We start from the raw sequence: 15158 nt of genomic DNA, 5'->3' as shown, positions 1-15158 counted from the left end.
AGTCTGGCCCTCCGACCCAATCTACCCGTGCAACGAAGAATGACATTGAGAGTCACACCACCTTCAGATGAGGGGCAGGCCTGTCACATGACCTGGAAGGCTTTGCTGTCTGATTCCTCTCACGTCCCCGGCAGCTCCAATGTCCTGGCTGTCATGAATTCTCCACACTTCCTCAAACCATCCCTGTCCGTTAAGTGGTCTTTGCTTGCGTTTTTCTTCCTACCAGGACCGATCTTCCTTGCTCTACACCTAATTCTAATTCAACCTGCAATTCCTGGCTTAGATGCTACTTCTTTCAACAAGCTCTTTCTGCTCAAAAACCCTCCAGGTGGGCCAAATACCCTTCCGATAGACCCCTCATATAATGCTCACTGAGCACTCCCGACCGAGAGATCAGGCCAATGAGAAGGATCACGATGGAGGGGGGGACCTGCTGCTACAAGTAAGGACTTTTCCTAAATGCCCGCCCCCTGCCGCAGCTGACCCCCCATCCTGAAAGGACCTCAGAAGCCTTGGCTCCCAAGCCAGCACCTCAGACCCTCCCCACACACTGGGCTCTGCTGTAACGGCCCGTTTACCCCTGAGTCCCCCGTACAAGACCACAGGCTCCCTGAAGGAGGCTGACTCTATATTTTGTTCATTTTTTAATTCCCAGCATAGAGCGCATTCTGAGCATCTAGTCAGCACGTACATATCTGTTCTATGAAAAAACATCCACGAGTCTTTTTACATCCAGTTCAATGGTTTTCAACTATTTATGGTTTCCTTTCCTCTATTTCTCCTATTTTATTTTAAACTCTGTGCCTGGATGTTCAAGTCAGCACATCCACACATAGACCCACAGGTTTTTTCCCTACACAAAACTGTGGTTCATCTTACCCAACTAGAAAATAGTTACTAGTGAAGCTGGAGCAGTACCACAAGAACAGTGATGGCCAACACTTGCTGAGCACTTGCTGTGTGCCGGGCGCTGTCCTAAGCCTATATTTCTTATTTCCCTTAATTATCGCCAGAACCCGACGGAGGAGGAACGATTAATGTGCTCACTCCAAAGGTAAGGCAACCAAGGTATAGAGGAGTGAAATCTATCCCCTAATTAGGAAGTGGTAGAGTGAGGGCGCAAACCTGGACAGACCGACTTTCAAATCCAGCCTTTGAATCAATAAGCTACTCTTTGTAGATTCGAAATTGAGCTAAAATATGGTATTGTGAATTTTTTCGCCTGAAATTTTCCTCCAGTGAGAATCACATAGTCCTGCCAGATTTGTGTCATTAACTATGCATAGGAGTGAGTGAATTTCAGGGAATTTTTCCCTTCAGGGAAATTTTCACTTTCTTCTGAGGACCTGGACCCAGAGAGCCAACTGCATCTTGTGAACAAAGGCGTCTCGGGTCTTTTCAGGATGGGGGGTCAGCTGTGGTGGGAAGGGTTTTAGGAAAAGCCCTCCCTTGTAGGAGGTCCCTCTCTCTTTCAAGCCATAACGCTTTTGATGGACTTTGTCTCTGGTTCTGGAATGCTGTGTAAGCATATCAGTGTAGGGTATGGATGTGAGGATTGGAAATGAGAACTTCTTTCCTGTTTACCCCCAAACACGGTGGCAGAACAAGGCATTAGCTCAAAATGTTAAGCATAAGTTGGGGGCTGAGACAGCGCCCAGAGGAAAAGTGTCTGAAATGTGCAGGGACCATATTTACAGAGAGTACAGAGAGGACGGACAGGTTGACCCCATGGGAAGATGGAGAAGGCATAGCAGTTAGTCCAGGCTTCTGGGTACAATTGCCATATCACGACGGCACCCACTTGAGGGTATGAGGCTTTGGGATGGTCACTCCAGGAAGGAGACACCCCGTGGATGACCTCCCCCTGGGGCCTATGGGGGCCCTGCTATCTCCATCTCCTCATGAGCCTAAGCCTTGCTCAGAGACATCCCGCCTCCTCTAAAAATCCCTTCTGTCACTGGCTCCAAGCCACCTAGTAGGCAACAAGCTCCTTTTCTCTCTTCCCTTCACCTCCGATCTTTCTTCAGTTCTCAGAGACAGAAGGCTTGAGGAAAAGGAAAAGCAATAGGGTTTCCTAAAGAAGCCACGGTCCTCTACCTGTGCTCAAGTTCAGACACATCTGCTCCTAAGGTAACAATTCCAACTGTGATGGGGGAAAGATTAGAAGCTTCGATTTGAACTTCAAGATTTTAACCAGTGGGCCAGGCTTGAAGAGAAATTACTAGGCTGATTTCTGGTGCTTTCATGCCAGACTGTTGGGCCAACATTTCTGCCAGGGAAAGTTGGCTTCCAGATGAGGCAGCTGGCATTAACTGTGTCCAGATAAGTCAACACTTTTGTTAAGCACCTACCCTGTGCCCAGATCTGGACTGGATCAACTCTGAGTGTCTGGTGGCGGCAATAGCCACGTTTGCCTTTAGCCTGGAGATGGCAGAAGAGAAGGCAGTGATGTCGTGAGCTCTGAACATCTCTTCCGGGGTGTATATTTGTCCAGCTCATTGGTAAAGCGGCTTCCTTTAGTGCATTTTTTATTACAGGTCATACTTCTGCCCCCCTCCATGAGGCTAAGAGGACAGTGCAAATGGGCAACAGGAAAACTGAGGGGAAGTCAAGAGTAGGCAGCTCCTGGACATCTGACTGGCGGAAATGCACTCAGTTATTTTTAAATTGTCCACACACATAGTGCTTATTGTGTGGTCAGTCCCTGCGAGATGTTCAATACATACTCATCTTAGCCCATGACACAGCCTGTGAGTCTTATTATTATGATCCCCCTTTGATGGATAAGGAAACAAAGGCACAGAGAGGTGAAGTAGCTGCCCATAGTCACACGATGTGGATTTATTTGGCCAACATCATGGACCAAATTCACTTGCCAACACTTACAGATTGGGAGATTTGGGGCACAATGTAGAGGAGGGAATCCAAGACTCAGGGGGGTAGGAGCTTGGACCTGGACTAATCGTGTGTGACCTGCGCATCCATCCCCCCCGCCCAGCTGCCTCAGGAAGGTCTGGAAGACACTCTGCACTAAGGCATAGAGACTTGTATCAACGAGGGGAAACACCCACGTCCATGAAAAGCTCTAGGGTTGCCCCTTTTTGTAGGCCAGGTGTGAACGCAGGGGATCTGGTCGTTCAAATGGGCTCCTTGATTTCAGTGAAGCTGAGGGAATCCTGCACTTGCAGAGACCAGATGGGCACACACCTCATGTATGATGGTCCCCAAACAGCAGGTATACACCCACGACCCCAGGAGGCAGAGTCACCATTTTCAGGATGATTACTGAAGCCTTTGGCCCAGATCCAGATGCAACATCTGAAGTGTTTTGTGTCTGGAATGTTGACTTTTGACTGGGGTCTTTCAAATGCTGAATAACCACACCTGGAGTATGGATTTCTAATTTGAAGGGTCCTTTAATGTTAACTGCACCTAGGGCGTTGATTAAAATGAAACTGTACACACATATGAATCCTACTGAATGCACTGAAGTATTTTAAAGTAAATTAGAGGCGATAGAATCAACAGTCTTTCTCACATGATGATACTCAGCCACCCTGAGGGACGGGCCCACGGGCCCCATTTCACCATAGTCCCCACCGTTCCCTAGAATCTCCCTGCCAGAGCGTCAGCTGCCATTTGTCACCGTGTTTGCTCTGTCATTTCTTTCATAGATGTCTTCAAAGGAAAGTGGAATCTTGATTGTTCTAGGTCTCCACCCAAAGAAGGAAAATGAAAACTAGACCTGGGAGGGTTGTATGTTTCAAGAAAACTAGGAGAGAGTATAGTGATCATTTATTTGCATATGGTGCCTATACAATCAATGTGCAAAGCAAAGACAGTCCATTGGGAAAGAGGACAGTTTAAGACGCTGTGGGGAATGGTTTTTCCAAAGATGGCTGTGGCGTTGTCTCCACCCCATAGGCTCTCCTGTAATGTGACTGGTCACCCCTCAACAACACGGGGCGTTTACAGTTGAGGAGACACAGGTGGAGGGTCTTGCTCTGAAGTCGCTCAGGTAACCTGCGGTACGACCAGATCCCAGGCCCGGTTCCTCTTATCCCAGCACAGCGCTCGTGTCAAAGTAAAAGGGAGCCAAGTTACAATGGAAGCAGGCTCCTTCTAGAGTGAGGCCTCATGGGGGAATGCAAGCCTGAGAGAGAGATTGAGAATCCAATCGGTGGTCAAATTCCAAAGGGACGTCGGAGATAAAGGCAAGCTGTTCAGATGCGAGAATGTAGAAAGGAACAAGGAGATTTGAATCTGGGCTGATCTGAGGGATTTGCTTGGCTAATCAAATGTAGAAGGAACATTCTGGGACTCCTGGGGCAAGGTCTCCTTTGAGTCAAGTCAACCCATAGAGACATGAGAGAAAATAATAAGCTGCTGTTTGAAGCCTTTAAGTCTGAGCGTGGTTTGTTATACAGCAATAGAAGGCCAAAATCAAGCCCTTATGAGGATTATAATCCCCTTTCTACTGACTTCTGTCCGGCCCCAGTAGGCAGGCATGTGAGTTGGGGACTTCCCATTTTGGAGTTCTGTCCTTGTTGGGTACTTGCTGTCAAGCACCTGTCTCTACAGGCATTTATCCATCATGAATATTCATGGTGCACACGTACACATACAGTTGGCTTCCATGGAGCAAATGTTTTCTTCCTGGGGAAAGAAGAAAAATTTCCAGCCCTTCCCTAGTCATTCCCTACCACAGAGATGGGTTCCTGGGCCCTATGGATGCCCCTTCAAACAGGTCTTAGGAATAATAGTTAATCTGTTTTTCACTTTAACAACTAGGTTTGCTTCACACTTCTTCAAAAGGCTTCTCAAAAGAGGTTAAATGAAGCTGTTTCACGATGGGGTACCGTGGTCCCTCTGTGGCCATACCATGGTGGGGTAGAATCCAGGCCTTTTCACCGTAACCTCTGGTGACCCGCTAAGAACCATCCCACTTGCCATTTGCAGCAACAAGGATGGATCTAGAGATGATCATGCTAAGTGAAGGAAGCCAGACAGAGAAAGGCAAATACCATGTGATATCACTTATATGTGGAATCTAAAATCTGACACAAATGAACTTACCTATGAAACAGAAACAGACTCACAGACATAGAGAACAGACTTGTGGCTGCCAAGTGGGGGGAGAGGAAGTGGGGGAGGGAAGGATTGAGTGTGGGATTAGCAGATGCAAACTAGTATATATAGGATGGATAAACAAGGTCCTACTGTACAGCAAAGGGAACTATATTTAATATCCTGTGATAAACCATAATGGAAAAGAATATGAAAAAGAATGTATATATATGTATAACTGAATCATTCTGCTGTATAGCAGAAATTAACACAACACTGTAAATCAACTAGACTTCCGTAAAATTTTTTTAAAAAAAGAACTATCCCGCCGACAGCCCTTCTCCATCCCTACCCCTGCTGACCCCTCCTCCTGGCTTAGCTCCTCATTCTGTAGGTATTTCGTGTCTTCATCTCCAATCTGCCCTTTGCAACCGGAACCCAATCCAGTTTGTCTCTCTTCCTCTCAACAAGCTCACCCTGATCCACCAGGCTCCACCCTCCAGCCAGCTCCCAGGAGCCCTGGTTGCTTGGCCTACTTTGCCATGAGCACTGTTCTGGGATAAGGAGAACTGGGTCTGGGACCCACCGGTGCCCAGAGAAGCCAGGTGGCTTCCCAGAAGGAAACCTCAATTCTGTCTCTCCCCTTCAGGGAAAAGGAAAGTGTGGCCCGAATCCTGGGCTGCTTCTGACTCCGCGTTCTCACGCCCACTTTCCTCTTCCTCATCAGGCAATGCGTTTCTCTCTCACACCCTCGTGGGCTGTTGGACCATCAGGAGCCTTTGCGTGGATGTGTAGGGATGGGGTTCGACCACAAAATATATTTCATCCCTCTCTTCCGAATATATTGCTTTGCCCTTCGCCCTTGGCAGTTTCAGACATCCCAGGGAACAGCTGCCAAGACGACAGCCAAGCTCGTCGTGACTTTGGTATTTCAGAAAAGCGATTGCTTAGCCCTGTCCCACGCTAATCAGATGGAGATCACATCATAACCTTTTTTCAGAACGCGACAAAACAGTTGAGTTCAAATAATGCCTTTACCAAGACCCTAATCTATTGTTCCAAACAATTCAACAGCGTTCCTATCAGAGAAGGCCATCTTTTTCCTGCCCAGGGCCAGGGAGCCCCACTCTGGGAGACACACAGGCAGACAGGAAGCCACTCCCCTTCCTCTCCCTCCATCTGACCTCAATGCCAAAGCCCGGCTCCGGAAAAGGCCTCGGTGATCCCAGATGCTCCGGCCCCTCCACTCAGCGAGAACTGGGGGCCACTGGGAGTGGCTGTGTGCCCTGAGGTCTCACCCTCTGCACAAAATCCGGTCACTGTAAGCGGTCCCCCACTCTGGCGTTTATCTCCGTCTCTTTCCTGAGTCCAGCCAGGCCCTCACAGCTCACCCATGCGATCAGCGCTCTGCTTCTTCCCCTGCAGATATGCTTGGGAGCAACTTCGGAATATAAAGTCTTCAAAACAATGAGCAGCGTTTGAGCTAGTAGGGCTGAGTCCTGAGCAAACAGCTGGACCAAATACGTCTTTATCTGTGACTGTCTCCAATTTAAACAACCCACAAGATGTTTGTTCAAAACCCCGGTCAGATCTGGCTGTGCTGTGTTGATGAATTCCACGCCACCCCGCCTCCCATCAGCTGCAGGGAGAAAATGACGTCTTTTCCTGAAAGGAGATTACTTTCTTCTCTTCTCGGGCTGCACTCCCACCAGAGTCAGCGCCGGCTTGGTTTTCTGAGGGCAGTGGCTCAAGGTAGCCCTGGCACCGGTCCCCGGCGGGGCTGGCGTTCCCAGCCTGCGTTTCTGGGGTTGAACACGGTGGGAATGCTGCTTCTTCCCCAGGCAGGAAAATCTAGCAAGTAGCTGCCTGCCTGCCCAGGCCTTTCTGATCTCCAATTCGGTTTTAATTGAATACTTTGCAGAAGATGCCAGGGAACAAATTACAAGAAGAAAGTCATCAGTGATATTTACATGTCATTAATGAGGCCAATGAGAGATCCAAGCAGAAAGTTCTAGAAGGGGAGGCAGGGAGGAGGGCAGAGCTGATGCACAGATGGGGGCTGGAGAGCAGCCCAGGGCAAGAGCCACCTTGACAGCAGGTGTGTGAAGAGTTGTGACACGTATGCCTCACTGGCCGACACTGGGAGGTGAGCAGTTGGCAAACTTTTCTGATGGTTGCTACCAGAGAGGTAGAGGTACCCGGCTGTGTTCTAGCTTCTTTTACTTGCCCAGATTCAGAAATATTTCAGAGAGGTGAGATTGAGTACAAAGTAACGAGTGCATAAATAACAAGGGACCCAAGATGTAGGTGTAATAAATACACCAAGTGCCCTTTCAGGCTGTGACTTATGGGCCCCCCTGCCTGCCTGTCCCGGTAACTCCGCTAACCTGGATGAGGAAGCCGCACGGGGCCCCTGTGTTGCTTTCTTAACAGGAATAGGTGCTTGGCTCTCTGCAAAGGGCTGTAACTACCAAGCCCCAGATCACAATATCGTAGTGCAGCACGGAGATTCGAGTTCCATCCTGAGAGCACCCTGAAAATCAGCACATTGCTAATTATAAATGTGGCCGCCAAGGCCCCAGCTTCCTTCTATTCTTCTTACATCCTGCAGCTGGCCAAACTTAGGAACTAATTATCAGATTCCTCCGGAACGGCAGCTGGTGGCTTGATAAGGCGGCATTTGGGGTTTGGGCTGTGAGAGACAGCATCTCTATCACGCTGAGGTTCTGCCTAGGTGATCAGGAAGACACAAGAGCCCATCTTGCTCCCTGGCTCACTCCAGGTGGATAAAACACCACCCTTCCTGATCCTTGGGCATCCCTAGCTCTGCTATAGTTTTGTCCCAAAGGACCTGTCCTCCTGTAAGTGTGACTCCCCAGAGTTGGAGGATAGTGTACAAAGTGGGTCATTTCATCCACCCAGAGGCAGGTTTAGAAATGGGCAGGTGGGCGTGATCTAGAACAGTCTATTCTAAAAGTAGAGCTTGGGATCACCTTTCAGGAAATATGCCTATTGGCTCTGCCCAGCGCACGAGGGGACAACTCAGCCTCTCCCCTCCGTGCTGGGGACAGAGCACTGTCACTGTGTCCTTCTAGCCCAGAAGCTCCTAGGTGGTTAATGGTTCTGGATTTTTTCTTCATTATTATTTTTAATATGGCTGGAAATCTGCCCAGCTGTATGTATCCTGCAGAGAATCAAAATGAGAAAACCTAACACTACCCGTCCAGATTTCTGAGAGCAGATAGAAGGACCAGTGGACTCAGGGTCAAGATCCTGCATCTCAAGCGGCTCCACCCCTCCCCCTCCCTGGCTATGACCTTGGGCAGGTCACTGAATCCCTCTGGGCTCCAGCTCTTTCTTCCTGTAAAATGGAGGACATACTAGGAGCTTTTCTAATCATTGTTAGATATTCAATCATTTAACAGCTATGGGTTGCCTACTTGTGTCAGGTGACATGCTGGCTGTTGAACCAAACAGCTCAGGCCATTGCCTTTGAGGGGTGTGCCCTGCACACGGGGGTACAGATGGGCCCACGAGCAAACGGTACCATCCCGCAGCGCGGCAGACGCAGGGCCGTTCGCCCAGCTCTCCGTGCAGGGAAGAGCTTGCTGTCCAGATCAGGGAGCTGGGTCCAAGGAGCTGCCTTCCTGGGCAGTAGCATCCAGTGACCCAGAGAGGAGCCTGCAGGGCTGGTCAAGGCTCCAGGGGCCTGGACTGCAGCTGCCTCCTGGTTTCCAGTCCAGCCGAGCGCTTTCCTTTCACAGGGGCCCATCTCCACTCCACGCCTTTTTCTTCATCTCAGCGTGTGCTCCAGAGAGCCGAGGGCAGTACACAGAGAAGGGTCCCAGGGGAGTGTGGGGAGGGGAGGCCCAGGGAGAGGCCTGCAGCCGCTCCTGTTGTTTCTCCACTGCTGTCCTTGCCAGGGAAGGGCTGCACCCCAAATACTTCCTGTCTTAGTTTGGTTTTCCCCAAAGCAGAGCCTGAGTCAAGCATTGGGTGCAGGGCTTTCTTAGGTGATGCCAGGGAATGGGAGTAAGAAATGGGAAGACGAAGGTGGGGGATGAGGAAAAGCCACCTGTGGGCACTGTTGAGGGGTCCTACCTGGGGCGGCTGGGCTCAGTCCTCCAGGGGCCTGCCAAGGAACACGCAGGATTTTCCTTCCATTCCCTTCTCCTCACCTACTCGCAGTCCTGATGGCTGAGGGCTGCCTCCCTCTTCCAAATCCTTCTCCCATGTCTGGTTTCCCTTGTCTCTGGGCTGAGTGAGCTCTGGGGGCCTTGGAGAAAGACCTGAGGCTGGAAAAGCCAAAGGTGCCGTGGGCACCTGGAGTGGTCCCAAGGACAGCATTGCAAGGACCATCTCCTACAGCAGCAGCCAAAAGGAGAGGTGGCCAAGGGGGTAGCAGGGGGCCCTGGGGTCGCCACAGCCTGTTAATTCTGCCCCTAAATTGGGTTGCTGCTATCCCCTTCATAGGGCCACCCGAATCTTCCCAGGAATGAAAGCCTGAGGCCAAGCCGGGTGTGGACGTGCTACTTGGATTGCAGAGGGGCCGCAGCAGGGCCTTGGTCTGGCCTGAGACCCGGGTGTAGTCCGCAGCCAGCAGCACACGGGCTCAAACGCTGGCTTTGCCACTTAGCTACTGAGAGAGCTTACATCAGCTACAGCCCGTTTCCTCGTCTGTAGGACGGGGATAATCAGATCGCTCGCCCCGGAGGTGGTCATGAAGCTCCCATGAAATCTCGCTGGAAATCACTTTGCACAGGGCCCAGGCCGGATGCTGAGATGAGTACTCGTCAGCTGTCACTGTTGTTAGCTCTTTCACGGACTGTCTTTCTCGCGATGGGAGTCTGAACACTGCTTCCCCAGCCCACGCTCCAGCTGCAGGGCATCCTCTATTGTCTATTATCATGACGGCCACAATGGCCAGCGCAGGAATGCAGACACATTTCCCCCGCAGTTGTGAGAAGTAGCCCTGGAAGTATTTCCTTCTCTGTTCGTGTGTAAAAGGGCAAAAGAGGCATTGCCGGCATAAAGAATAGATGGCACCCCTTCCAACCTCAGGCTTCCTGGGCGAGATCCCTTGCTAATTCAGAGCCTGTCTGAGGTCACTTACATCCATAATTGCTCCAGGGTAACTGCTTTAATGCTTGCACTCAAATCACCCCTTATGCTCCATGAAACAAACTGCTTTCCAGTCATCTTTCAGCAGCTTTGTTTTGTGTTCAAATTTATTTATTTTATTTTTGGCTGCTTTGGGTCTTCATTGCTGCGCGCGGGCTTTCTCTACTTGCAGGTGTGTGTGTGGGGGGGTGCCCCTTGAATGCAACCACATCTAATCCAGCCTACCCTTGGCCTTCAAAGTTGCAGGACCCCATAAAGCCCCAACTCATACTGTTTTGCCCTGGGCTGATTTGAGTTGACTTTACTTCACTTATGAATGAAACAATTCTTATATATTTTTTTTTTCTTTTTTTTTTTTCCCAAATAGTCTTCTGGAGAAATGCAACTCTGGCACCTGGATGGAGAAGCAAGCAGGTGCATTGTTATAAACATGCGAGAGAAGCTGATCCATGGATCCACACCAGGGAGGCATCGAGGAAATGGACAGATGTCTGGATCTTTGGCTAAGAGCCAAGATAGGATTAGGAGCATGGTTCTCCAGGGTGTCTGAAACCATTTAGGGAGAGGAGACTGAGGGATGCACCCCGAAGTCCCAAGTCTGAGCCATTCCACATGACTCCAGGAGCTCAGCATTGCGATGGTTATTTCCTATGTCATCTCCAGCAAGAGCCGTGATGTAGGATATTTCTAATGAAATTGAGTCCATACAGCACATTCACTTTCATTTAGTTTTTTCTATGATTTTTTTTCTAGCCAAGTTTTAAGAAACCAGGGAGGACCTTTCTGAAGATCTGGATGCAGTCAAAGTCTGCTCCCAGCCCTATGGATGCTGGGGTGGGGAGGTAATCAGATCCACCTGGGTGTGAATGGAACTTTGGGGAGAACCATCGAGGAAGAAAGAAAATGAGAAAACTAAGTTATTTAGTATTTGCTCTAGGTGCCTGCTTCTGCATATGCAGTATGTTTAATCCTATTCAATCCTGGGAGGATGCTTACTTATTTTTTTTAATGAGGAGATGTAGGCTGAGAGAGGGAGGGTAAGTCACTTGCCACTGCCTTAGAGCTGGCAAGTAGCAAAGCTGGGATAGGAGATGGCTTTCTCTGATCCCAGCACCCATGCACTATCCAGGGAACAATGATGCCAGGCCAAAGACAGCCCCCCGGACCACCCCCACTCCTGTTTGTAGAGGCCAGAAGTTCTGATAGAACCAAAAACACTACAGGCTTTCATTTGTGATCAAAAGCAAAACTTTTTAAGACTTTGAATGAGAGAAAGAGCCCCCCAAATCAGGAAAGCTTATGTTCCTGGAGACAAACTTCATCCATTTCATAACTTTGTGCCTGGTGGCAGTGAGTCAGAGGTCAAGGGCGGGATATCAGTATGGCTGGAGTAGGAGTAAAGTATGAATCTGCCTGGGAACTTCGAGGCCCTGCTTGTCAGTAAATACTGAACTGTACCCAAATGAGGGAGCGGTGATAAGAGTCAGGACTTCTAAAAAAAAAAAAAAGAAAAGTTTCCATTTCATTTCTCCCTCTGTGTATAAAGTGATAGAGAATGAAGAAGAGATAATAGCAGATAATGCAAAAGGGTAAATATAGTAGCACAAAGGCAGAACACACGGAAAAATATTTTGAAAAGTTAATGGTGGAGAAAGGGTTTCCTCTTTTGAATGCTCTGGAATTATGGGGGTGAAAATGGATGGGGGACACTGAACACTTCCTGGCTTTATAAAGGAAAATGAAGGTGGGAGATGAATTTCAAGGAGAGAAAGTCGAATAAAAGTCTTACAATGGAATACCATGCTCAGTGAAAATAACTAGAGCTCCAAGTAACCACATGGATAAATCGCAGAAACAACGTTGAATAAAAGTTGCATGTTGCATTATATTGTTTACACAAACTTTAGAAAACCATGGCAACCAGTTAGTTCTATATATTGTTTAAAGGTTCATGACTATGTAACGTAAGTATAGTCACGCATTGGATGAATAAATACCCCATCCAGGATTGCAGTGACTTCTGGGTGGGGAGGAAACAGGATATTTTGGATGAAGAACAATGCAGGGGGTTTCCACTGCTTTTGATAGTCGTTGGTTAAGCTGAGTAGGGACAAACTGATATTTGCTACTTAGTCTCTGCGTGTTTTTGATGTCTAAAATGTTTCCTAACAAGTAAGAGAGAGAGGTAGGTGACAAAGATGAATTTAGCATAGGAAAGCAAACGGCAAGGGGGCCACGGAGCTGGGGAAGGATCCTAAGATCCCCTTAGACTGGTTTGTCCAAAGTATGAGGTCCTGCCGTATTACATATTCGGCTATCAGTAAAAGGCAGCTTAAATGTGACATTTGGAAATTCTTTTTGTTGATGAATCATACACTTCGTATGTCTTACCTCTCACTTTATGCAAATACAATGCCAGTCACACAGTGGAAAAATCTCTTGTGGGTGATTCATTATGAGAAACTGATATGTTTTCTTTTCTAGTCTTTTTATCTTGGCCAAATTATAAACATTTTAAATGTCAAAGACCAGGAAGAACAATGTCATGTGCAGTCCTTTGGGGAGACAGGTAATCCAACAATAGAAGGCAGAATTCAAGATGAACAGAAGTATTGCATTCAGTTGCAGTCAATCCCCATCCCTGCAAATTTACAAAAGCAGAAACTTATGTTACTACACCTTTGGGCTTTATATTGATTAAAATATCATAATAACCTTTACCATATAAAGAACTTGTATAAATCCAAAAGAAAGCAAATACTCTTTAAAAACTGAGCAAGGAATATGAAAAGACACCTTACAAAAAGAAACATAGATGACCAAAGATATATTAAAATGTTGAATTCCATTAATGGTCAAAGATATGCAAGATTAAATACTGAGGTCTCATTTCAAGTTTTCACTTGTCAAATTGCAAGAGATTAGAAAAACTGAAAAGATCATCTTATCAGAAGGTTCCCTGGCATGCTGTGATACATTGTTTTCCTTAGGACAAGACCAGTTCCATATGGATAGGGAAATATGTCTTCTGAAATATGCTTCTGAGTTGTCTTTGTAGTAGGACTGGCAGTGTACTGGAAAATCCTACAAAATATCTCCAAATTAGCCTAATATAGATAATTAAGTTTCTTCTCCTGCTCAGTCATTAGATAAGATGTTGAGGGCATTTATTAAAATGCAGCATATTATCTGGGTGTGGCAAGCCCTTAGCCATTATCAGCTATTAAATCCACTGCTAAAATTAGTTTATCCACTTAGCTGCTAATTAGCAACTAACAAACTCTTTTTCCTCTAAATTTTTTAAAATAAATTTATTTATTTATATTTATTTATTTTTGGCTGCGTTGGGTCTTCGTTGCTGCACGCAGGCTTTCTCTAGTTGTGGCGAGCGGGGGCTACTCTTTGTTGTGGTGCATGGGCTTCTCATTGTGATGGCTTCTCTTGTTGCGGAGCACGGGCTCTAGGCGCACGGGCTTCAGTAGTTGTGGCGCACAGGCTTAGCTGCTCCGCGGCATGTGGGATCTTCCCGGACCAGGGCTCAAACCCATGTCCCCTGAATTAGCAGGCAGATTCTTTTATTTATTTATTTATTTTATTATTATTATTGTTTTTTTAACCCACAGCTAGTTGTTTTTTTATATATAACATCTTTATTGGAGTATAATTGCTTTACAGTGTTGTGTTAGTTCCTGCTGTATAACAAAGTGAATCAGGTATATGCATACGTATATCCCCATATCCCCTCCCTCTTGCGTCTGCCTCCCACCCTCCCTATCCCACCCCTCCAGGTGGTCATAAAGCACTGAGCTGATCTCCCAGTGCTATGCAGCTGCTTCCCACTAGCTATCTGTTTTACATTTGGTAGTGTATATAATTCCATGCCACTCTCTCACTTTGTCCCGGCTTACCCTTCCCCCTCCCCGTGTCCTCAAGTCCATTCTCTATATCTGCGTCTTTATTCCTGTTCTGCCCATAGGTTCTTCAGAACCTTTTTTTTTTCCCTTAGATTCCATATATATGTGTGTTATACACATATATATATGTGTTAGCATATGGTATTTGTTTTTCTCTTTCTGACTTACTTCACTCTGTATGACAGTCTCTAGGTCCATCCACCTCACTACAAATAACTCAATTTCGTTTCTTTTTATGGCTGAGTAATATTCCATTGTATGTATGTGCCACATCTTCTTTATCCATTCATCTGTCGATGGACACTTAGGTTGCTTCCATGTCCTGGCTATTGTAAATAGTGCTGCAATGAACATTGTGGTACATGACTCTTTCTGAATTATGGTTTTCTCAGGGTATATGCCCAGTAGTGGGATTGCTGGGTCATACGGTAGTTCTACTTTTAGTTTTGTAAGGTACCTCCATACTGTTCTCCATAGTGGCTGTATCAATTTACATTCCCATCAATAGTGCAAGAGGGTTCCCTTTTCTCCACACCCTCTCCAGGATTTATTGTTTCTAGATTTTTTGATGATGGCCATTCTGACTGGTGTGAGCTGATACCTCATTGTAGTTTTGATTTGCATTTCTCTAATGATTAGTGATGTTGAGCATCCTTCCATGTGTTTGTTGGCCATCTGTATATCTTCTTTGGAGAAATGTCTGTTTAGGTCTTCTGCCCATTTTTGGATTGGGTTGTTTGTTTTTTTGATATTGAACTGGCAGGCAGATTCTTAAGAACTGTGTCACCAGGGTAGTCTCTCCTCTAATTTTTTTATAGTTTTGAGCAGAAAATACAACTTCAATAGCAGAACTCATGATAGATATACACCAAACTATGACAAATATACACATATAGATTTATATTATACATATATAATGAAATGCTGTAGAAATGTATCAACTTTAGCTCTCTCTCCATAATAAATACTCCTTTATTTTCTTTTGTAGTAAAATGAAACTTATAACAAAGTTAATTTGGCATACTCAATGAGATACATGGTTATTTTTGTACTATG

The sequence above is a fragment of the Phocoena sinus genome, chromosome 14 (genome assembly GCF_008692025.1).
Source record: "Phocoena sinus isolate mPhoSin1 chromosome 14, mPhoSin1.pri, whole genome shotgun sequence".
In the NCBI taxonomy this organism is placed as follows: Eukaryota; Metazoa; Chordata; class Mammalia; order Artiodactyla; family Phocoenidae; genus Phocoena; species Phocoena sinus.
This window is presented reverse-complemented; position numbering follows the sequence as displayed.